A 24,728-nucleotide genomic window follows, 5' to 3' on the forward strand; every position below is an offset into this window, starting at 1 on the left:
TGAGAGCAGCCATTGATCTCTTCTTTCATTCCCTCCCGAAAACACCAGACCGAGCCCCTGTAAAACCTTAAGCCCTTTGAGCTGTGTCACTTTCATGGCGCGTTATTTTGCCGCTTGCGCAACAGCGTACGTTGCAACGACTTGCACATGGACCTGCTGGGAATGATATCGTTTGGTTTCGAGTGGTTCGTGTGTTCTTATTTCTCTCTCTTTCTTCGTTCCTTACATAGTCAGTGAAGGGTTTGCGGCCCGTAGTAATGGTAAGTCCGTGGACTTCTACCCTAGATGAATAACACAGGCCAACGAAAATATTTTTTTGAGCAACTTCTTTTACTTTGATAGCTCATCTTTATAGATTTTCATGAGCTGAATCCAAATCTAGCCTTAGTTTTTTTGTGTCATTCGTAGTTTTCGAGCAAACGCTTTTTACTATACAGTATGAAAATCCTATGCTATGCAGTAAACGGGGAAATTAATGAAACGCTTTCTTACAACGTAAGCGTGGTTTGTATTTACACTAAGCTACTTGAAACAATGATATGTGTTAAAGGAGGTTTCACTTGTCAGCTGTAATTGGTTTGTATTTTCGTTCTCTTTTTTCATTGAAGTCTCTTGTGTAGCTTTTTCTACTATGAGTCACTTGCTGAACTTCTCGGTGAAGTGACCGACAGTAGTGCCTCATTATGTCGATGTTCCTGCGGCCGTGGTAGTGTTTCCATCACTTTAATGTCCTGGTGAAAAAGCTCTCCTTGCTCCTCACTAACATCTCCCATATTGCCCGGGAAGTAATCAAGTTGACTATTCAAAAAGTGAAGCTCGAGGCTCATTAAAAACACTAAAGTTTTAAACTTCTATAGCATTTTAGCTATAATAGAAACGTATTCTGGGCCTTTTTCATGTCGTAACGACTTTGTAACGATTTGCTTGAATGATACCCAATCTTCTTTCTCATTTAACGTCATTGTGGGTTCAGCGTTAACATCTAACATCAGTTTTCTAAACTCAGCTCCGACATAGACGCCTTCTCTAAGTTTAGCTTCTGAAAGGTGTGAAAAAGTTTGGGAGAGATACTTAAAACATAGTATATTTCAAGGCATAGCCTCTACAAACTGTTTCATTAGGCCTAAATTTATGTGTAGAAGTGATAGGAGTAGGTTTTTTTTTATCTACAAGGTTTTTTCGTGGAATATTTTTCTCAGCAGGTTTTAAAGACTTCCTCACAAGTCAGTTCTTTCTGCACTAGTGTGGATCCCTTGCCCTTCTGTCTCATTCACGCAAGAAACATGGAAATTTGCTAAAGCCATCTTACACACCAAGGAGCGTACATGTTACTTTTATATCTCCACATACCATCCAACCACGAGCAGAATAGCCCGTTTTACTTAGCACTGTTTCTAGGTTTTCATAGCTTTCTTTCATATGTAGGCCTACATAATGTCCAGCAGATATAGACGCATACATGCTACCATTGTGTAATAAAACAGGCTTTAAACTAGTTTTGGATTAATCGATAAACGTCATACATTTCCTTTATTTTACATCTATGGTCACAAACTTTTTGTTCACAGATTACCGGTTTAGGTCTATAATGACCATCTTCAGATCTGATATAAGCAAAATCAACAACAGCGTCGTCAAATATATATAAATGTATTTGAATTTTACATTTGACGATGCCACTATGCCTGCAGTACATTAAGACACTGTTTTCATAAAACACAGGTGTTCCTCTTCATACTTAAAGCTCACAAATGCATATAAATGTCAGTAGTACATTTAATTATGGTTTATTTATTCTTTTTAAGCTGTAGACAATCTGCGAGTGTATTTATGTTTTTCCCATAATTTTTGCTGCAGATCTGAAGATGGTAATTATAGACCGAAACCGGTAATCTGTGAACAAAAAGTCTGTGTCCATAGACGTAAATTAAAGGAAATTTATTCTGTATAAATGTCATTTTTTTATTCACGACAGTGTCGTAGCCTGTGAATAAACAGCCTCCAGCCTTCCGTTTTTTATTCAATACCAAACTCATTCATGAGACTGGAAATGTCTCAGCAGTACACTAAATCACCTTCGTGTTGAAAAAACTTGGAAAATTGCTGCTCTCTCTTTCTATACATGTATATGCTGGTTCCAACAGCCAATAAGTTCTTTTGTTTTAATCTAGAGCCAAGCAATTCAGTTTTTTTTGTCTTGTTAAGCCCAGATACCTAACCAAATAGTTAAAAACAATCTAAGGAAATAATCTGGGCTCTAGACGTTCGTTTTTATAATGGAATTCATTATTATCTGGTTCATGTAAAGAGATGGTGGGTGATACAGTTTTTTAAGTATCGTATTTGGATTTCCCACCATAAGAAACGTAAGAATAAGGTATTTTCAGCAAAAAAGTTTTTCCATTGTGGGCCTGTGTAATCTTTATGGGGAGTCCTTCCTAACGTTGAGGTCCAGTTGTACCCTACAAGTGAAGTATTCGTGGACGTATTCTCCATGGAATTCCAGAATCTACTCACCGTTATCCCATTTGCATCTATCTATATCTGCACATAATTGTAACGGTGCTGGAGGGTAGGTTGTGCTGAGAAATAATAATCAAGAAAAAAATTCTGAATTTAGCCTGTCAGGCCGTTGCGTTCACTGTAAAACATTCTAAAAGGGTTTGAAATGTTGTGTGATGTGGTTGGTGTCTGAAAGGGTACTGCTTTTGGTATAGCCGTACTGCCTCTCGACAATTTCCGTCTGCTTGGCTGTACACCATGTTGCCTTGTTCCCGACATGAATACCATCATGTTACTCATGTCGGAAACAAGCCAGGATTGTGTTTATGTACGGCCGAGCAGATGGAAATGGTCGAGAGGCAGCACGGCTACACCAAAACAAGTACCCTCACAGACACCAACCACATCACACAACATTTCAAACCCTTTCAGAACGGTTTACATTAAACGCAAAGACCTGACAGACTAACGTGAGAAATTTTTTTTACAATTATTTCTCGGCACAACCAACCTTGCAGCAACGTTACAAGTTTTTCAAACTGTTTGTGACCATATACACTCCTGGAACTGGAAAAGAGAACACATTGACACAGGTGTGTCAGACCCACCATACTTGCTCCGGACACTGCGAGAGGGCTGTACAAGCAATGATCACACGCACGGCACAGCGGACACACCAGGAACCGCGGTGTTGGCCGTCGAATGGCGCTAGCTGCGCAGCATTTGTGCACCGCCGCCGTCAGTGTCAGCCAGTTTGCCGTGGCATACGGAGCTCCATCGCAGTCTTTAACACTGGTAGCATGCCGCGACAGCGTGGACGTGAACCGTATGTGCAGTTGACGGACTTTGAGCGAGGGCGTATAGTGGGCATGCGGGAGGCCGGGTGGACGTACCGCCGAATTGCTCAACAAGTGGGGCGTGAGGTCTCCACAGTACATCGATGTTGTCGCCAGTGGTCGGCGGAAGGTGCACGTGCCCGTCGACCTGGGACCGGACCGCAGCGGCGCACGGATGCACGCCAAGACCGTAGGATCCTACGCAGTGCAGTAGGGGACCACACCGCCACTTCCCAGCAAATTAGGGACACTGTTGCTCCTGGGGTATCGGCGAGGACCATTCGCAACCTTCTCCATGAAGCTGGGCTACGGTCCCGCACACCGTTAGGCCGTCTTCCGCTCACGCCCCAACATCGTGCAGCCCGCCTCCAGTGGTGTCGCGACAGGCGTGAATGGAGGGACGAATGGAGACGTGTCGTCTTCAGCGATGAGAGTCGCTTCTGCCTTGGTGCCAATGATGGTCGTATGCGTGTTTGGCGTCGTGCTGGTGAGCGCCACAATCAGGACTGCATACGACCGAGGCACACAGGGCCAACACCCGGCATCATGGTGTGGGGAGCGATCTCCTACACTGGCCGTACACCACTGGTGATCGTCGAGGGGACACTGAATAGTGCACGGTACATCCAAACCGTCATCGAACCCATCGTTCTACCATTCCTAGTCCGGCAAGGGAACTTGCTGTTCCAACAGGACAATGCAAGTCCGCATGTATCCCGTGCCACCCAACGTGCTCCAGAAGGTGTAAGTCAACTACCCTGGCCAGCAAGATCTCCGGATCTGTCCCCCATTGAGCATGTTTGGGACTGGATGAAGCGTCGTCTCACGCGGTCTGCACGTCCAGCACGAACGCTTGTCCAACTGAGGCGCCAGGTGGAAATGGCATGGCAAGCCGTTCCACAGGACTACATCCAGCATATCTACGATCGTCTCCATGGGAGAATAGCAGCCTGCATTGCTGCGAAAGGTGGATATACACTGTACTAGTTCCGACATTGTGCATGCTCTGTTGCCTGTGTCTATGTGCCTGTGGTTCTGTCAGTGTGATCATGTGATGTATCTGACCCCAGGAATGTGTCAATAAAGTATCCCCTTCCTGGGACAATGAATTCACGGTGTTCTTATTTCAATTTCCAGGAGTATATATATATATATATCACCTTTGAAGTCACGTCTTGAGAGTTATCGACAGTGACAGATTCTAAAGCAGTATTTGGTTGATGATGCAAGATGCGAACAACGCTCCTCTGGCTAATCCCACACTACTTGCAATACGTCTCGTGTTACCATGAGAAATGATAAGCGTAAAAGATAGAGCAGCTTCTTCATCAGCTCTGTCAATTGCACTCATTGTTGACTATTTGATGTTGAAGCTACCTGTTGGCGCTAGATAACCAATAATTAATGCACGTGCCCAGCCCGACGAACAACAACTATCAGGATAGACATCCCTGTACCGTGGGATCGTTCCGACAGCATTTCTTTGACATTCGTCGTATAAATGTAGCATGTATAACTTCTTCTCATTGTCTAAAAATGGCTCTGAGCACTTAACTTCTGAGGTCATCAGTCGCCTAGAACTTAGAACTAATTAAACCTAACTAACCTATGGACATCACACACATCCATGCCCGAGGCAGGATTCGAACCTGCCACCGCAGCGGTCGCTCGGCTCCAGACTTTAGCGCCTAGAACCGCACGGCCACTCCGGTCGGCCCTTCTCATTGGTGTACATGTCTGTATACAAGGAAAGTTGAAGTAGAATAGACCTGCCGATAGAAGAGACAGTTTCTGCTAGTTCTACTGTGAAACAAGTAAATGGCCGAAAGGCCTGAAACAACGATGTAGCCAGGCCTCAGCGTGTGTACAACGCAACACCGATTCCGGCCGACGTGCCTTTATATTTTAGAGTATTTTCCGGATTCTCTTGCATTTCAGCCTCAAATTTAACAAACATTTTTGCTAACCGAGCGGCCCGAGTTCAATTTCCTGCTGGGTCGGAGATTTTCTCCGCTCGGGGACTGTGTCTGTTGTTATTCGTAAGTTCATATCGTCGTAACTAACGAATTAGTGTCCAATGTGCTATCGTATTGCTTTCCATTACTGACATAGTTGAATGAGCACGATCCGAAATCCAATGAACTGAAATAAACAAAAATGGTTCAAATGGCTCTGAGCACTATGGGGCTTAACAGCTGAGGTCATCAGTCCCCTAGAACTTAGAACTACTTAAACCTAACTAACCTAAGGACATCACACACATCCATGACCGAGGCAGGATTCGAACCTCCGCCGGGACCAGCCGCACTGTCCATGACTGCCGCGTCTTAGACCGCTCGGAACGATAGAAGAGATAAGGCTCTTTATCACATACCAAAGTTCGTGTCCCTTTGCGTACTATCATTCGAAAACCTCTTTTCGATATCTGGAATAGTTAACAAAACAAATGTAGCGTTACGTCTTACGTGACTCACAATATATAGAGGGTCTCCCACCAAACTTTGTCACGTCATATCATTCCTAAATGAAATGAAATGTGCAAAATGCAATAGGCCACGGATGCACCTATGCCATGTTCTCACACTGTTGGCAGGAATGCACAACCGGTAAACGTAAATAAATACCACATTCAACACAAAGCTACTTTTTTTTTTTTAAATCGCACATTATTACTGAAATGAAAAACAGAGGTACAATTACTAAGGGCAGACTTGGGTTCACCGCTCTAAATCTTATTTATACCTACTGGAATATTAACTTAAAATAACGGAAACGGTGCCACAGTTTCTGCCGTTATGCGTGTTGCCTGCAATCTTCTGAAGCCTCCTGTAGGCAACCGTTGTCCTCCGTGTTACGGAAGAAACTGTGTGTTAGTTACCATTCCTTAAACAATATAAATTTCAGGAAGTATGACGTTTAGAACATTGAAAACAAGTCACTAACTGTACCTCTAGATTTCATTTCCGTTGATAAAACATACAAGTGCCACGAAAAAAACGTAACCTTTTTTTTATGTGATGCTTGTTTATATTTAGAGATTGTACAGTCTTGCTCAAAAGTATCCGACCGACCTGAATTGCATTTCGCCTGATTCGCATGCAACCCACATAACGCAGCTGTCTAGCAGGTCCTCTAATCCCTTCTTGGTACTGTCGTTTAACTAATGAAAATGGTTCCAACAAGTCATCACTAGAAAACACTGCTCTGTATCGCAATAAATCAAGATGTAAAGCAATACCACGATACTGGAAATATCAGGGAACACCGTATCACAGATAAGACTGTCCTTAAGGCATGTAAGCTCACATTTATTGCAATAAATGACGTACCTGAAATGTTACCACTCTCATTATAACGTCAGATAGGTAATGCACATAGTAAGTTCGTCATATTCATGATTTCCTCTTCACAGTAACATACCGTACTTGTTATTTACACAAAATGACATAAAAAATTTAAGTTATTCACGAGCAGCTATTTGAGAATATATATGAACTTCAAGTGACACGACGAACCGTCTCGTTCTGCATATGGATTCCAACCCAGGTCATGCAGACTAAGATTTCGTGACTGACGAAACCCTAACAGTCATTCCTGACTAGGCATACAGAGAGTGATATACATCGATTTTAGACAGTATCAGTTAGCAAATATCAACTTTCAATTACATAACGTAAACAATTCCTACCCAGCATCTATTGTCCCTGATAACGAGCTACGGGAAATGATAAATATTGCTTCTTCACAAGTAACTTACTTCAAATGCCGTGAGGTAAAGCTTGGACAAGGATTCGAACCCAGAACATAATCGTATTGTTATGGAAGCACATTCAACTCTGACATATCGGATTTTCCCGGCAGTAGCTAGATGTTTTAATTGAAATGAAGAGACGAATCTTTAAATTTTTCCTTCCCGGGACTCCAGCACGGCACCTATAGCTGTTATATTCTAGAGAAAACGAACATTAAATATGGGTTTGTTACACCAGCCGTGACATGTGAGCGTATTTGAACTAAAATAATATGACGAGGAGTTCAGTGCTCACTCGGAATCGAACTCCACTCAGATCGTTGTTAACTACACACAAACAGACGTCAGCTACCGAATTTTTCTCCATCAGCAGCTGGGAATAACATCCTTATATTTACAGTGATCTCGTACATAGTTATATGTCTCACGGGGAGTCAAAAACGTCGGATACCGTTAGTGTTGACAACGAATGGAAATGCATTAAAAATCAAAATTATTATCCACCAGCAGATAGGTGTTCTCATGCTAGAGCTTGATAATTCATAATGAAAACCTTAGTTCTGGGCCAGGATTCGAACCCATTCACGTGAAATGTCTGGAGATGTTGAGGAATCTGCAGTTTTGAACAAACAACAACTTGTAGTCGAGCTGTATTGTCACGAAGGTGTCAAATCCCGCGTTAAGGGCGGTCTGTGTTGCATTCCCAGTTCAGAACTAATTTTGGCTGGTTCAGATGGCTCTGAGCACTATGGGACTTACCTTCTGAGGGCATCAGTGCCCTAGAACATAGAACTACTTAAACCTAACTAACCTAAGTACAACACACACATCCATGCCCGAGGCAGGATTCGAACCTGCGACCGTAGCGGTCACGCGGTTCCAGACTGTAGAGAAGGAATATCATGTTTAATGTGAATTTCAGACCACAGTGCCACTATACCTTCTTCACTTGGCGTAGCCAGAAGCGAAGAGAATCTGTCTCTCCATATCAAAAAGCATCGGCAGAACTTAGAATCGAACCTAGACCGTCAGTACATGAACCTATCATCAATCCAAAAGACCACCAAATCCTCTCCTCTGGGACTTCTATTTCTGTCCTAACACCGATACCGGCGCACTGGATGAGAATTCTGACACACAGGCTTCCTGTAGTGGTTTGCACCATGTTCAGTACAATCATTTACTTGGTTGACCGAATCGCCATACCTAGCTGCCTCGGATATCCAGTGCACACATTCGACTCTGTTTTGAAATCACCAACATGAAAACAACGTAACTGCCACCCACACAGAACTGCCAATAGTGTAGGGTGCATAAATGTAAATAGGAAGTGTTCCTTTCCACTTGAGCTACTCTACTGCGCTATCAGTTGATTGAAACCGTCGTGCAGTGCAAAAGAAAAGCTGTAATTGTCTGTCCCTCAGAAGTCTAGATCCAGCCATATGCAATATCTCACAGCACTGTGGAAAGCGGAACTTCTGGAGTAACTGTTGTTAACTTCTTGACCTGCTAGCTAATAGCGTTATGGTAAGCGTTGCGCACTGTAGATAAGGCGTCGCGAGTTCTATTACATTCGCTGCTACATTTTTTAAAACGCAACTATGCTGTCTGCTGAAGTTATAAATTTAATGGAACTTTGAACATAATTCACTTCACTTCTCAACCCAAAATAGTCGCATGTGGGAAAAGGGCTAACTTCGGCAACATTTTATTCTTTTTAGGTTTAATAAACTGCCAGGCAGCAGATGCATCTCGAAGTTTTTGTATTAAGTATGGGGAGAGCGCATCGTGCCAGAATAGTCAGAAAAGTATTTTCTACATTAGCTGTCGTCTGGTAGTGGCATTTTACTCTTCTTCAAACACGGTTAGAAAGCTTTAAATCAGAACAAGTTTTCTACATGCATGTACTCAATATTGCATTTGCATTTTCAGCCAGTTATAGATAACATCAGAGAATTCGTATATATCGTTGATACTTAATTTCTCTCTCATGTTCATTTAGTATTATTTTAACAACACTAAAAGAAGCCTAGCGAAAATTGTGCACTGTATTATAAGAAATGAAATAAAACTACCCATGATAACCTTACAACGAAAGTCTGCTTTAACTATACTGAGTATCTGTACACAAGCGTACCTCTACCGGCACGAATTAGTAAAATACTACCCTCTTATATTTCTATTGGGTCTGTGTTTAATTGGTATGCTGTGTCATACTCAACAGGTATGTAAATGTGGCAATTCGTAAATAAATTAATGTATTCCTGGAAACCCGAAGTTTGCTTGTCAGCAGCGGAAAGAGGGGTTACCTGTTGTGCAGCATTGTAAGTTTTTTACCATTGAACTATGAGCGGAAAGTATTTTTTTGCGATTTGCTTATCAGTTCATTTCCTTCATACTTACCACCCTGGCATGTGACTCTTAAGTGAAGAACAATACTGAATTTCATATCGTTGGCGGTCGATTCCAATATCTTCAGAGACGCTTGTATTGTGAAGCAGCTTGGCAGTCAGAAAGCCTAGATTTATGACGATTAACACAACATACTGAGTCGAGCTGCCAAGAGGTTTTGAAGTGTGAAGGTTTTCTTCTGATTTCGTTACAGAAGTTTTTCTGGAAATTCGCAGCTCCATAAAATAAACCACAAAAATAAGTTCGCATCTGCTGGCACCTATTACGGCTAGAACGGACCGCTCCTTGAACCGTTGCAACATGAGACATGTGCGGTACCACGGGGCTACGGTCACGCTGTTTCTGGCATGTCACTTTCGTCATAGTATTGGTCGCTCAGCCTCATAGCTCATCGTGGAAGATAACAAAAGTTGTTACTTAAGTGAAGAATAGCATTTCTTTAGCCAAAAAATTGAATTTTCTGTCTCAGTGTCTTAGTTTACATGAGGATTACGTTTCACAAGTCATTCAAATGGAAAGGGAATATCAAGTGAATTTAGCGGGTCAATTGAGTGCCATACACAGAAGTGACTGCACTGTCACAGTGTTGCCAAATGTTTGTGACGACATTGCCAATTCTCAGCTGTGCTAGGAACAGCTCTGTAGTGGTATGCAAGAATAATCCCATAGTCGTGTCATAGGAGGATATGGAGAGAAGGCGCGGCGCTTGGTTAATATGCAACGTTTTATCCCACCAGTTGCGTCAAACATTCAGGTTTGTGGTCTTCCATCACGATTATAGTTTCCCACAAAATATATACGAATAAGTCACTTACCTTATTACTTTATGACAAAAGATTATTTCAGTACAATATAAATTCTTTGGAAATCAACTTTGCCCAACTGTCACGAAAAGTATGATAACAAACTCTTTGCGTCTCGAAATCGATTGCATCTATGTGCAGTCTTGTGATCGTACAAGTAGAATTTCATGAATAGCACGGGAATGTAGAGAAGTGTTGGTGCGAATGGAAACTGTAAGAAGCACAGTTAACTAATTATTCTGTACCACGTAATAATCAATTCATTTCAAAATTCAGAAGAGGAGAAATCAAGAATTATGCCCATTAAGACAGAAACTAAAGTGCACATGCGGGCACTGTACAGATCTTTACAAATAATGTAAACTAACCAGCGTATACATTGCTTTCGTGATGTTATCCCCTTGTTTAGTCTTCTATACCATCATCTTTATGTGTTATTGTTCGGTGTTCAAAAAGCAAAATATTATGCCTGTTCCCACGAGTTATTAAAACGAGTTCGCAAGAAGGCTAACGAATTATAATGAAAATACAGTGAGACGCCAATTTGTCTGTCGTCATGGTGTTAAGTCGACAGAAATAGTTGGGTGTTGTTTTCTGCATCACTGGCATCCCGTTGTCGTCTTCTATTATTGAGATTTTCATATTACCCTGAACACAAGACGCCGAGATTAATGTGTATATCCTCCGTGACGAAACATCCCACATTCCGTTCATCTTGATCCATTCGTTACGTGCATCGGCGGCAATGAGTGATAGGAAAGCTGTTGTGAGGTGACGAATAACTATAACAATGGTAGTAATAACAAATCAATAACCAAGGATGTTTACTGTGTTACAAACGATTAACAAAAAATGGCTCTGAGCACTATGGGACTTAACTGCTGAGGTCATCAGTCCCCTAGAACTTAGAACTACTTAAACCTAACTAACCTAAGGACAACACACACATCCATGCCCCGGGCAGGATTTGAACCTGTAACCGCAGCGGTCGCGCGGCTACGGACTGTAGCGCCTAGAACGGCTCGGCCAGTCGATTAACAAAATAACCAAGAAAGGCTGAGTGTTTGATTGGCGCACTGCGTAGGTGTTCTTACTACTTTGTTACTGAATTCTGTTCTGGTTGTTTGCACAGAGAAAAGAAAGAACCCTGTAGCCATACATATCGCTAGTACAACGAGATATTACCTATCAACTATCCTTGCTCTACATCATGAGACGAGCATGGCGTCACTGTGCTGATATTTGAAATACATTTCTTTTTTCTGTCTGTCTCTTTTCATTTTTATTTTTATTTTTGAGGAAAGCATCGAGAAGTGCGAATAATAAGCTAGTAGGCATATATCCTGTTTACAGTTATTTTCATCGGGATACATAAGACAAAATTAAAACTTTTAAGTGTATTATTGCGTAATTCCAGTTATTAACAGTCTATTCGTGAGCTTGCTTGCATTCAGTGGAGTGAAACCTATCACAAAAGCAAGCAAAACCCAAATATTGGACCATGCGCAACACACAAACTAAATCTCGCTCCACTGACGTGTTGTCCGATATATTGCACGGAAAACATACCTGATTCATGCTGCTAAAAATAGCTCTATCAGTTATGAATTTGGATGTGTACCAAGTGTATAAAAGTATATTTTGAAATACACAGAAAGGCACATAAAGGTGTTCAACTGAAACATAGCCATGACCAAGATTGTAACTGGGGTCGATAGCATCGTCGTCTACCACCTTGACAACTCGAACGGTGACAGTGATCGGCCGTTTACTTACGTTTACTGTTATCAAAGCTACAGCATGAAAACACAAAAATGTTAATAACCCGAAGATCATTAATTTGGGAACCTATAGAAAGTAAAGCAGTCATCAGTTGGAAGAGTGCTTTGAGCACCACAGTGCTTTAATGGGCACGGCCTTGGTGGAGGTGGTATACCGTTGCTTTCCTCCGACCTTTGAGTTGACTTACCTAGCCAGTTAATAGGGGAACGTACTGGTTAACGTGCGTTTCGGACCACAGTGCAACTCGGCATTTTTCACATCAACAAACACTGCCCGAGGGGAAATAAATGTAAAATGGCACATAAAAATCGTGGGACTGACGAGGGATCAAACCTTAGATCTTCGTATCCGCTGTCTTGCTTTTTATCACCTGGCCACTGTGCAGCCCACACTATGATTTCTGCTTGGTATTAAATTTAGGATCTCTCGTTTGTGCCTGCGTTGGCACTTTTGTGTCCCTTAGTAGACCTTACCTTTGGGATTACCCTCGTATACGTGTGCTTAAACGCCTTCCAATGCCCCCTCAAGGAAGACAAGGATACACAGTCTAGCTTCAATATTACAAATACGCCTCAGTTTGTGGATGAACGCAGACTTAGGTTGAAAATTATGGGAAGTTTGTTTTACAACCTTCGTACCTGAATAAAGATCTTTTCTTATTTGAGATATCTGTAAACCTTGCTGCATAAGACGATTTAAGAAGAATCTAAATTCCTTCAGCTACGCCAGTGTTTAAAGAAATTGTCTTAACGGCACTAAATCGTGGTTTGTGAATCGTTTACCAGCCGTACTCTGCCGCATTTGTTTTGTTGGAAGGCAAAATGCTTACTGACAAATTTCACAGAGGGAAAAGAGGGACGAAACGTCTCTCACTGGAAGATCATGTTTTTTTACTTAAATGATTACAAAATCAGGTTAAACGAACAGTGAGATTGTCAGTATAAGTACATTACTGTTGCACCCCCCAGGGCCTGTAATGATAAAGGGCCCGTTTAGGTCAGGAATATTGTATACAGAAGTGGGAGAGAGCACCACTAAATTCTACAATCCGTATGCATTGCATACACACAGAAATTACTGGTACAGTGTACTTATGGAGCCCAATGAGTAAACTGCATATTTTCCGGGGAGAAAGAGCACTGGCAAACAGTCTTCGCTACATTAGGTCACTTAAACTGGTGTCACTCTGAGGTAGAATTTATGGTCAGCGACTAAGTGTAAGGACAATGAGTCGGATACGGGTGTGAAATACTTTCCTACATTATAGAAGCGAATATTAAATTTGAACTAATATTGCGAAAACTTTGAACTTGGATAGCTTAGAATGAAAATCTTTCTGTTTATTGCAAAGGAAAACAATTGACTTTCTAAAAAATTCTCTGTCATACACAACTTGACACAGGTCACGTCGACCAAATTATATTGAAGAACTGACAGCGACGTATATCGGAATGCAGTAAAATAATTTGGCTCTTGGTTTGGCAGTATTCGACAGCCATTTCTAGGCCCAAGTAAATGAAGAAGGGCAGCCCGTTTTATTATCAAGTAACGTCTTCATCATTTACCTTACTTTTAATGTGATCTACGTGCAATTGCTGATGTTTGATATTAACATGATAAGGATTCCGTAGACAGGGAAAGAACCTGATCTTTGGCAACTAATACTATAATGACCAAAAGGCCTTAAATGATCTTCAAACTCATGTGTTCCAGCAGCGGTATGAAGAAAATGATAGTAATAATGACGTTAATAATCGAATTATCCGGTAACTTCACACTTCACAGTGGATTTTCTCGAACTAAGAAATTTGCTGAATTAGTGAAAATTTCAAAATGGCTTCACATCGAGGCTATGATGCCTAGAAGAGTCTTTACATCCTGCTCACATGAGAATAGCATAATTTCCACGTCAGAAGCTAGCTTCTACTTAACCATTTAACAGACTCGCATTTTTTCCACTGTGCCTAATTTTGTAAACTAAGCACATCATCCGTTATAGCACACTCCTGGGGCTGGGAAATGTGGCCACAACAGTATGGTGGAACGAACTATCACAAGTGCAATAAGTGGGTTCAGGCATTTACTTTTAAGAGGCATGAACAGATTTACTTTACCTCTGGTAACCTCAAGATGAAGATGTTATAATGCAGAATCCGCATTAAACATCACTTTCCTTCATTCCCAACCGGGCAGAGCCGGTGTACGTTGGGAAATGACATAGGTGGAGGTCGTGGTAAACAAAAATAATGTCGCCAGTAAACTTACTTACATTTGAACATTTTATTTTATCTGACAAACCGATAGCCATTTAAAGGAACAGGGCTCTTATTTTACTTGTGCTTGATTGAACTAAAGACGTTGAAAAATTTGGTGCTGGATTTCGTATCTCCTCTTTCGAGGATCTGAATCTCTCGGAACAGTACAGTTCAATCATTTCGTTCCTTCTCCCAAGACTTCAATCTTCTCCAGGTCTACTCCAAAGGTAACTATGTGGGTCCGAATCCTGAGCCAGTACAAAAATATTCATAATTTCATTTCAAGCCCTGTCACGTGCACACCGGCATGCTAGTGAAAATTAACATGCATTTTTAATATCTGTTCATGTGTTGCCAGCAATTTCTGGTCCTACACGCACACATCTTACTGTTGGTGAGTAAGCAATTGATACTTAAGCTATATTCGTGGACTATAAAGAAGAGCGATAGGAGTGCGGTTCGATTGTCGCTCAGGCACAAATATTTGTTTCCTTATTTTAGATTCCAACGCCTAGCAGCTGGTAAGAAAAACCGATTTTACTTAGTTAACAATCCGATTACGTGCTGGGTTCGTATCTCCGTCACAGAACTTCACATCATGCACTTCATCTTTAAATGCATACACACTTTGTTACTTCTGAACTGAGATATATCAGACATCTTTCGTGGTTAGTTAACAGGCATGAAAGGGTCTTGATAGGAGTCACTGCTTATTACAAAAACTATCGTCTTTTATTTTCAAGTTTAGATTTGGTTACAGATATTGGCAAAAATTTCAGTAATTCATGTCCCTTCATGGCTATTGTGCAATATGATATGATTAGATTAGATTAGATTAGTACTTAATCCATAGATCATGAATACGACATTTCGTAATGATGTGGAACGTGCCATTTTAATGAAAGATTTCTTTACATACCAGTATTCAATTTCTTTACAACAATTTTTTACCCTCTCTCAAATTCTTTTTTATTTCTCTCTCTCTCTCTCTCTCTCTCTCTCGCATGCACACACACACACACACACACACACACACACACACACACACACACACACACATTCTCTTTTTACTCTTAGTTGTTTGTTGTGCTCGACTATCGGCGAGGCACGAAAACGTTCGTGAATGAGTTTCTTAGTTTTGAGCAGAGTTACGAAAGAAATATAAAACAACTATGAGAGTTACTGCTTTATGATGCTTAGTTAGCAGTCAGTTCTGAGTAGTATTAGTAACTACCATCCAGTCCCTAAGCCTAGTTACAGAAATGCGAATCACACGCATTACGTATTCCAGGCCGTAGCAGCCGAGTCTTTGAGTCGCCAGCTATGGTCACATCCCAGCCCGCTGTAGGATCACATCGGTTCGTCTTCCTCCTACTGGTACTGTAACTAAGATTTCGCAACAAGGTAAGGTATGATTGACAACACTGCGATCGACGAGTTACTTCCTGGTGTGCATGGAATTAAGCCTCAAAGTTCACTTGATTTTTCCTGTCATTTCCATCGAATAATATGAGTTATTAACGCTTGAGGTGTACAGAAGATTGTAAATTAACGGTTTTCAGCCCAGGAAAGTCGTTGCACGAGGAAATCGCAACTAATCTTCTCCTTTAAATAGCGGTTTACGAGTTCTAGCCACTATTGGCCTTGTAAGAGGAAGGCACAACACGTACCTATTCCCTAGCTCTGTGATGACATGCTGACCTCTGGAAAAGAGGCTGTTATATTTCGCGGTTACAGTCTCGCGGACTGTAACGTTTTTATCCCTTCTATCAAAGAGCCACAACCAGTCAGATCAAAAATCAATAAGCAAATCGCAGGAAAATACATTCAGTTCATAGTGCAATGATGGAAAACCTACAATGCTGACAAGCAAATTTTGGGTTTCTAGGAATACATAACTTTATTTATGAAATGCCACATTTGCATACCTGTTGAGTATGAGACAGCGTACCAATTAAACACAGACCCAAGAGAAATTTAAGTGAGTAGTATTTTACTAATTCGTGCCTGTAGAGGCACGATTGTGTACAGATGCTCAGTTTACTTAAAACAGGCTTTCGTCGTAAGGTTATCGTAGGTAGTTTTATTTCATTTCTTATAATACAGTGCACAATTTTCGCTAGGTTTCCTTTAGTGTTGTTAAAATAACACTAACTGAACATGAGAGAGACATTAATAATCAACGATATATGTGAATTTTCTGATGTTATCTATAACAGTCAGACAATGCACATGCAATATTGATTACATGCATGTAGAAATCTTGTTCTGATTTAAAGCTGTCAAACAGGGTTTGAAGAAGAATAAAATGCCACTACCAGACGACAGCTAATGTACAAAATACTTTTCTGACTATTCTGGCACGATGCACTCTCCCATACATAACAAAAAAGCTTCGGGATGCATCTGCTGCCTGGCCGTTTATTAAACCTGAAAAGAACCAAATGTTGCAGAAGTTAGCCCTTTTTCCACATGCGACTATTTTGGGTTGAGAAGTGAAGTGAATTATGTTCAAAGTTCCATTAAATTGATAACTTCAGCAGACAGCATAGTTGCGTTTTAAAAAATGTAGCAGCGAATGTAATAGAACACGCGACGCCTTATCTGCAGTGCACGACGCTTACCATAACGTTACTAGCTAGCAGCTCAAGAAGTTAACAACAGTTCCTCAAGATCTTCCGCATTCCACAGTCCTGTGAGATATTGCATATGGCTGGATCTAGACATCTGAGAGACAGACAGTTACAGCTTTTCTCTTGCACTGCACGACGGTTTCAACCAACTGATAGCGCAATAGAGTAGCTCAAGTGGAAAGGAACACTTCCTATTTACATTTATGCACCCTACACTATTGGCAGTTCTGTGTGGGTGGCAGTTATGTTACTTTATGTCAGTGATTTCAAAACAGAGTCGAACGTATGCACTGGATAACCGAGGCAGCTGGGTATGGCGATTCGGTCAACCAAGTAAATGAATGTACTGAACATGGTGCAAACCACTACAGGAAGCCTGTGTGTCAGAATTCTCATCCAGTGTGCCGGTATCGGTGTTATGACAGAAATAGGAGTCCCTGAGGAGAGGATATGGTGGTCTTTTGGATTGCTGATAGGTTCATATACTGACGGTCTAGGTTCGATTCTAAGTTCTGCCGATGCTTTTTGATAGGGAGAGACAGATTCTCTTCGCTTCTGGCTACGCCAAGTGAAGAAGGTATAGTGGCACTGTGGTCTGAAATTCATATTAAACATGATATTCCTACTCTACAGTCTGGAACCGCGTGACCGCTACGGTCGCAGGTTCGAATCCTGCCTCGGGCATGGATGTGTGTGATGTACTTAGGTTAGTTAGGTTTAAGTAGTTCTATGTTCTAGGGCACTGATGCCCTCAGAAGGTAAGTCCCATAGTGCTCAGAGCCATTTGAACCAGCCAAAATTAGTTCTGAACTGGGAATGCAACTCAGACCGCCCTTAACGCGGGATTTGACACCTTCGTGACAATACAGCTCGACTACAAGTTGTTGTTTGTTCAAAACTGCAGATTCCTCAACATCTCCAGATATTTCAAGTGAATGGGTTCGAATCCTGGCCCAGCACTAAGGTTTTCATTATGAATTATCAAGCTCTAGCATGAGAACACCTATCTGCTGGTGGATAATAATTTTGATTTTTAATGCATTTCCATTCGTTGTCAACACTAACGGTATCTGACGTTTTTGACTCCCAGTGAGACATATAACTATGTGTGAGATCACTGTAAATACAAGGATGTTATTCCAAGCTGCTGATGTAGAAAAATTCGGTAGCTGACGTCTGTTTGTGTGTAGTCAACAACGCTATGTGTGGGGTTCGAGTCCCAGTCAGCACTGAACTCTACTACTTATTATTTCTAATTCAAAGATGCTCACATGTCAATGCTGGTGTAACAAACCCATATTTAACGTTCGTTTTCTCTAGAAGATAACAGCTATAGGTGCCGTGTTCGAGTCCTGGGAAGGGAAAAATTAACGTTTCGTCTCGTAATTTCAATTAAAACATCTAGCTACTGCCGTGGGAATCAGATATGTCACAGTTGATGGTGCTTAGATAACAATCCGATTTGGTTCTGCGTTCGAATTCCTGTCCAACACAAAGCTTTAACTCACGGCATTTGAAGTAAGTTACTTGTGAAGAAGCAATATTTAACATCTCTCGTAGTTCGTTATCAGAGACAATAGATGCTGAGTAGGAATTCGAGTGCGTTAAAAATGTTTACGTTATGTATTTTAAATTTGATATTTGCTAACTGATACTTTCTAAAATCGAGGTATATCACTCAGTGTATGGCTAGTCAGGAATGACTGTTTCCGTCAGTCACGAAATCTTAGTCTGCAATACCTGGGTTGGAATCCATATGCAGAACGAGACGGTTCGTCTTGTCACTTGAAGTTCATACATATTCTCAACTAGCTGCTCGCGAATAACTTAAATTTTTAATGTAAATTTGTGTTAAATAACAAGTACGGTATGTTACTTTGAAGAGGAAATCATGAATACGACGAACTTACTACGTGAATTACCTATCCGACGTAATAATGGAGTGGTAACATTTCAGGTACGTCATTTATTGCAATAAATGTGAGCTTACAATCCTTAAGGATAGTCTTATCTGTGGTACGGTGTTCCTGATATTTCCAGTATCGTGGTATTGCTTTACATCTTGAGTTATTGCGATACAGAGCAGTGTTTTCTACTGAATACTTGTTGGAATCATTTTCATTAGTTAAACGACAGTACCAAGGTGGGATTATAGGACCTGCTAGACAGCTGCGTTATGTGGGTTGCATGCGAATCAGGCGAAATGCAATTCAGGTCGTTCGGATACTGTTGAGCATGACTGTACATTCTTATCCGTTGTGCGAGGCCCTGACGTAGGTGCATCCTTGGCCAATTGCATTTTTCACTTTTCCTTCGGTTCGGAAATGTGTCAGTTGTCAGGCACACTGTAAAATATGACCATACATATCTTCTTAAACAACGTGATTACTGCAAGAACTCTGTGTTTTGTTTATAAAGTTGGCATGATTATTCTCCACCCAATCCTGTTACACTGGTGTAGAAATGTCGAAAGCTTAAACGACTGCTAAGTCGAAGCTACAGTTCGTTCTCAATGTGCATAATATGATGAATAGCTTACTACATTACAAACACATTACAACTTATTAGGCCGGCCGGGGTGGGCGAGCGGTTCTAGGCGCTACAGTCTGGAACCGGGCGACACATACGATAGCAGGTTCGAATCCTGCCTCGAGCATGGATGTGTGTGATGTCTTAGGTTAGTTAGGTTTAAGTAGTTCTAGGTTCCAGGGGACTGATGACCTCAGAAGTTAAGTCCCATAGTCTTCAGAGCGAACTTAATAACAAAACAGGTCGGCCACAATACAGTGGCTGCTTACGAGCTGAAACCTTTCTAAAGAAACGTTCACGGGTGGTTGGGAAGACGCGCTACTTGCAGAATTCTTTTCTACTTCGACAGGAAACGAGAATACTGAGAAAAAGGGAGAGTTCTTGTTTGTACAGCACTGATTTGTGGAAGATACCTTTCATACGTAGATCCAGAGACAGTAAGCATTGATTCATGCATATGATATTGACTGTCGCTTCGGTAATCTTCGGTTCCTCCGCTTGGCTGTTGCGTGAGCCCTTTGCTATACATATTAAGTAGCTTTGAGACTGGCTGTTGCTTATAGCTTTGCGACTAGATTTAATTCTTCGTAAAACTGCAAGTATTTTTCATTTTATTCAGAAGTTACTAAGGAGTGAAGTTTAAACACTCCCGTCTAATGTCCGCGTATCGAGAATGGTTTTATATTTTTTAAATCAGCAGATTCACCAAGAAACTATGTTTATCCAACTGTAGTAGATGTCAAAATCTGACCTCTAACGTGAAGCCAGGATCTCGAAAATTGCACTCACACACAGGAAAACAGCAAGCTGTAGGGTGTGGCGTACGGGCCGCTACTGCTGGGTCGATAGGGTGGGTTAGTAGCAGTGGGTGAAAACAGATAGCGCGCAGAGAGCAGTGGCCGGCGTGCCACCTGTTGCCTCCCGCTGTTAGCATGTGTACAAGAGCTCTGGCTTCGTCTCCAGGGCTCGAGGGAAGCTGTGACGTTGCGCCAACTCCTAATAGCCAATCACATTGGTGCTACTGCCCATTAGCGCTTCCACGTCCCGAACACAGAAACCAGAAATATCCATAGCAACTTTTCCCTTGCCGTCGGCAGTAAAGCTGCGTTCACACGTCGCGCCGAGCCAGCAGAGCGATAAAGGGAAAAATCCCTATTTTCTAGGTGTAAAAAAGTCTTGGCTGCGTACACCACATCGTTTTATGAATTGTATTTTCCTTAAAAGCTTTACTTTCCTCGTAATAAAGAAAAGGCTCCCACTTTCGGTCATGTGTGATGATTTAGGTATTAGCTTTTCTCAGTCGATTTTGAAAATAAAATATGAACGTTACAACATCTGATTTTTCTACACGTTGTAGTGTAGCATCGTAGTTTCGCCTCAGCGGCTGACTTAGTTACATGTTTCATTAGTGAAGGTGGCATTTAACACTATCTTTCAGGGAGGGTCACTTAACCTTATCGTCCCACTGAGGGGTTGGCAGAACACTCTGTTGCCTCCTCTGCCAGACCTGGCGTCAGCCCGGTCCTCATCCACCCTGTTCGTTTACTCTTCTTCTCCCCTCTCACGTGGTCTGTTACAGAAGCTCATACCTGGTCTCTCTGTACGTGTCTTGCCCTGTCGGTGTTGCTAGTCTTTCCTATGCAATTTCAGAGTGGGGTACCTCTGGTAAGCGGCGTAGGCTGTGGGCTGTAAACTATGTGATCAAAAGTATTTTGACACTTGGCTGAAGATGACTTACAAGAACGTGGCGCCCTCCATCAGTAGTGCTGGAATTCAGTATGGTGTTGGCCCGACCTTAGCCTTGATCACAACTTCCACTCTCGCAGGCATACGTTCAGTCAGGTGCTGGAAGGTCTCTTAGGGAATGGCAGCCCATTCTTCACGGAGTGCTACACTGAGGAGAGGAATCGATGTCTGTCGGTGAGGACTGGCACGAAGTCGGCGTTCCAAAACATCCTAAAAAATTCTATAGGATTCAGGTCAGCCCTCCGTGCAGGCCAGTCCATTACAGGGATGTTATTGTCGTGTAACCACTCCGCCACAGGCCGTGCATTATGAATAGGTGCTTGATCGTGTTGAAAGACGCAGTCGCTATCCACGACTTGCTCTTCATCAGTGGGACGCAAGTAGGTGCTTAAAATATCAATGTAGGCCTGTGCTGCAATAGTGGCACGGAAAACAAAAAATGGGTGCAATCCCACTCCATGAAAAACACGACCTCACCAAAACACCACCACCTCCGAAATTTTATTGTTGGCACTACACACGCTGGCAGATGACGTTCGCAGGCCGTTGTGGTCGAGCGGTTCTAGGCGCTTCCGTCTGGAACCGCGCGATCCGTACGGTCGCTAGTTCGAATCCTGCCTCGGGCATGGATGTGTGTGATGTCCTTAGGTAAGGTAGATTTAAGTAGTTCTAAGTTCTAGGGCACTGATGACCTCAGATATTAAGTCCCATAGTGCTCAGAGCCATTTGAACCATTTTAGATGACGTTCACCGGGCATCAGCCAAACCTACACCCTGCCATCGGATCGCCACATTGTGTACCTTGATTCGTCATTCCACACAACGTTTTTCCACTGTTCAATCGTCAAATGTTTACACTCCTTACTCCAAGTGAGGCGTCGTTTGGCATTTACCGGCGTGATTTGTGGTTTATGAGCAGCCGCTCGACCAAGAAATCCAAGATTTCTCACCTCCCGCATAACTGTTATGGTACTTGCAGTGGATCCTAATGCAGTTTGGAATTCCTGTGTGATGGTCTGTATAGATGTCTGCCTATTACACATTACGACACGCTTCAACTGCGGTGGTCTCTGTCAGTCAACAAACGAGGTCGACCTGTACGCTTTTGTGTTGTACTGTTCCCTTCACGTTTCCACTTTATTACCACATAGGAATCAGTGGACCTAGGGAGGTTTAGGAGTGTGGAAATGTCGCGCACACATTCTGCTCTCTCACGATGTCTAATGACTACTGAGGTCGCTGATATAGAGTAATTGGCAGTAGGTGGCAGCAGAATGCACTGTTTCCCGTTAAACAATATTCCAAACTGTTTTAATTTTATTATCAGATGTGCTAATCTGAGACATAATATAATGCACACAGTTCCCTACTTTCTTAATACAGTGCAGTAGTTTTTATAATGTTTCACTGTTTCAGGATCATTACTCCTTCTATAAGATTCATTTCCCTCTTCCATTCACAAAATATTTTTATCCCTGTACTAAGCCATGGAATTTTACATGGTTTCTTGCAACAATATTTCACTGTTTTTTTAGGGAAACTATTTTCAAATATACTCAGAAAGGTATCATGAAATATTTTAAACTTTAAATTAGCATCATTTTCCCTGTACCTCTCATGTCGGTCTAACTGTTGCAGGCTTTCCTAATATTATTAATTGTTTCATTGTTAATTGAACACACTATTTTGGAGCACTGTTTTGCATTACTGTATGGAGCTACATCATATCCTGTAACTAACTGTGCATCATGATGAGACAGACCATTCTTAATAGGAAAACTTTTTATTTAATTAAATTTATCTTAGTCTATGAATACATTATCTATCACTGTGTTGCTTTCCTGTACCAGCGGAGTAACAGAATCGATAATAACTGGTGTCAAATTGAAATAACCATTTAATACTTCAAGGTCAAGCTCTCTATCAGACTCTTTCAGAAAATCTGCATTGAAAGCCCCAGAAACCTTAATTTCCTATCCTCTGTCTGACAGGTAGCATAACAAAGAATAGAAGTTTATCCGAATGGGGACCTAAACACAGCTAAAATTATACAAGTGCCATTATTTACTTTGAGCTCACACGCACATGTTTCTATACGTTGCTCTGTACAAAATTTTTCAGTTCCCAAATTTTTCTCACTATTACAGAGTTTAACATATATGACAACTCCCAACTCCTCCTCTCTCCATAGTGTCTCTACTTGCATGTGCTGAAAGCTTGTATCCACCTACACTTACCTTTTCCATACCTGTGACTATATGATGTTCAGATAGGCATAGTACATCTGTCCTACCCTCAGATTCTAAATCTTCTAAACAAACATGAAGCTCATTTAGTTTGTTTTTTAATCCTCTGATATTCTGATGCTACTTATTAACATTATTTTTCCCTGTGCTTTTATGTGACTCTTGTAATATACTAACATTATTTTTTACTGTACTGTCTAGTGATATTTTCACATTGCTAGTACCTGTTTGTCAGAACTACTTATTAAGCTTAATTTCAATCAATGTAAGATGATTATACACTGATTTTGGCCTAAAAAAGTACTCACATGAGTTTCAGTGCCACCTTAAATATTTTTCTATTATCCCAGCCACTTTACCCTTCCCTTTCCTATTGAGATTCAGGCCATGTCTTGTGAGGTCGCCCCTAACCAATATCACCAACAGGAACCAAACCTATGACTGAGAAAGTAGCTGCCTGAAGCGGCTGATGTAGCTCCATATTGACCCTCTTGACAGAGCTGTTCAATTGCGGCCAATCATACTTCATGAAAGCAGTAACCAATCAAACATTTGTATGGTTCGATGCAGATGCTATTTTTTCCAGGTCGCACTCAGTATTGTAGCCCTGATCCCTTTCAGTACGGTTTCCCGCTCCACCCACTACCACAACATGACCCTGCTTTGTAAGACCCTTGCACAATGGTACTACATCCTCTATAACTTGGCTAAGCCATGCACTGGGCTTGAAAATACATGTGACCTGCTACCTGTCACCTAACTCTTCCTGTACGATCTGGCCCACACCTCTTCCATGACTACTACCTAACCACAGAACTTTCCTCCTATTCTCTTTCTTGCACCAGTCGGTCTCCTAATGAAAGTCTGTTGAGTGCTGACTACGCTTACATCTACTTGAGCCTCTTCCTTAGTTGACTGAGGTAGTAAGGCAAACCTGTTGTTTGTGTGAATGATGAAACTGTCCGATACTGTTCTCTTTCTGAGGCCCCTGTTCCTTGCTACCACTTCCCATCTGTCTTCACCCTTCTCCCCCGTTAACCTGATTAGTTCCTCCGTAGCACTAGGCAGTTCAGCCTGAAGGTCTCTAATCTTACCTCCCTTTTCCGCTATTTTCCTATTCCTAGAAAATGATCTGCAACACCACAGAAGGGACCCATTTACTTCCCTGATTCCCATGCTACTACCTACACCCCAATGTGACTATCTGTCACAACAGTCATTATAGAAACCAGA

Source organism: Schistocerca serialis, chromosome 3 (genome assembly GCF_023864345.2).
Source record: "Schistocerca serialis cubense isolate TAMUIC-IGC-003099 chromosome 3, iqSchSeri2.2, whole genome shotgun sequence".
In the NCBI taxonomy this organism is placed as follows: domain Eukaryota; kingdom Metazoa; phylum Arthropoda; class Insecta; order Orthoptera; family Acrididae; genus Schistocerca; species Schistocerca serialis.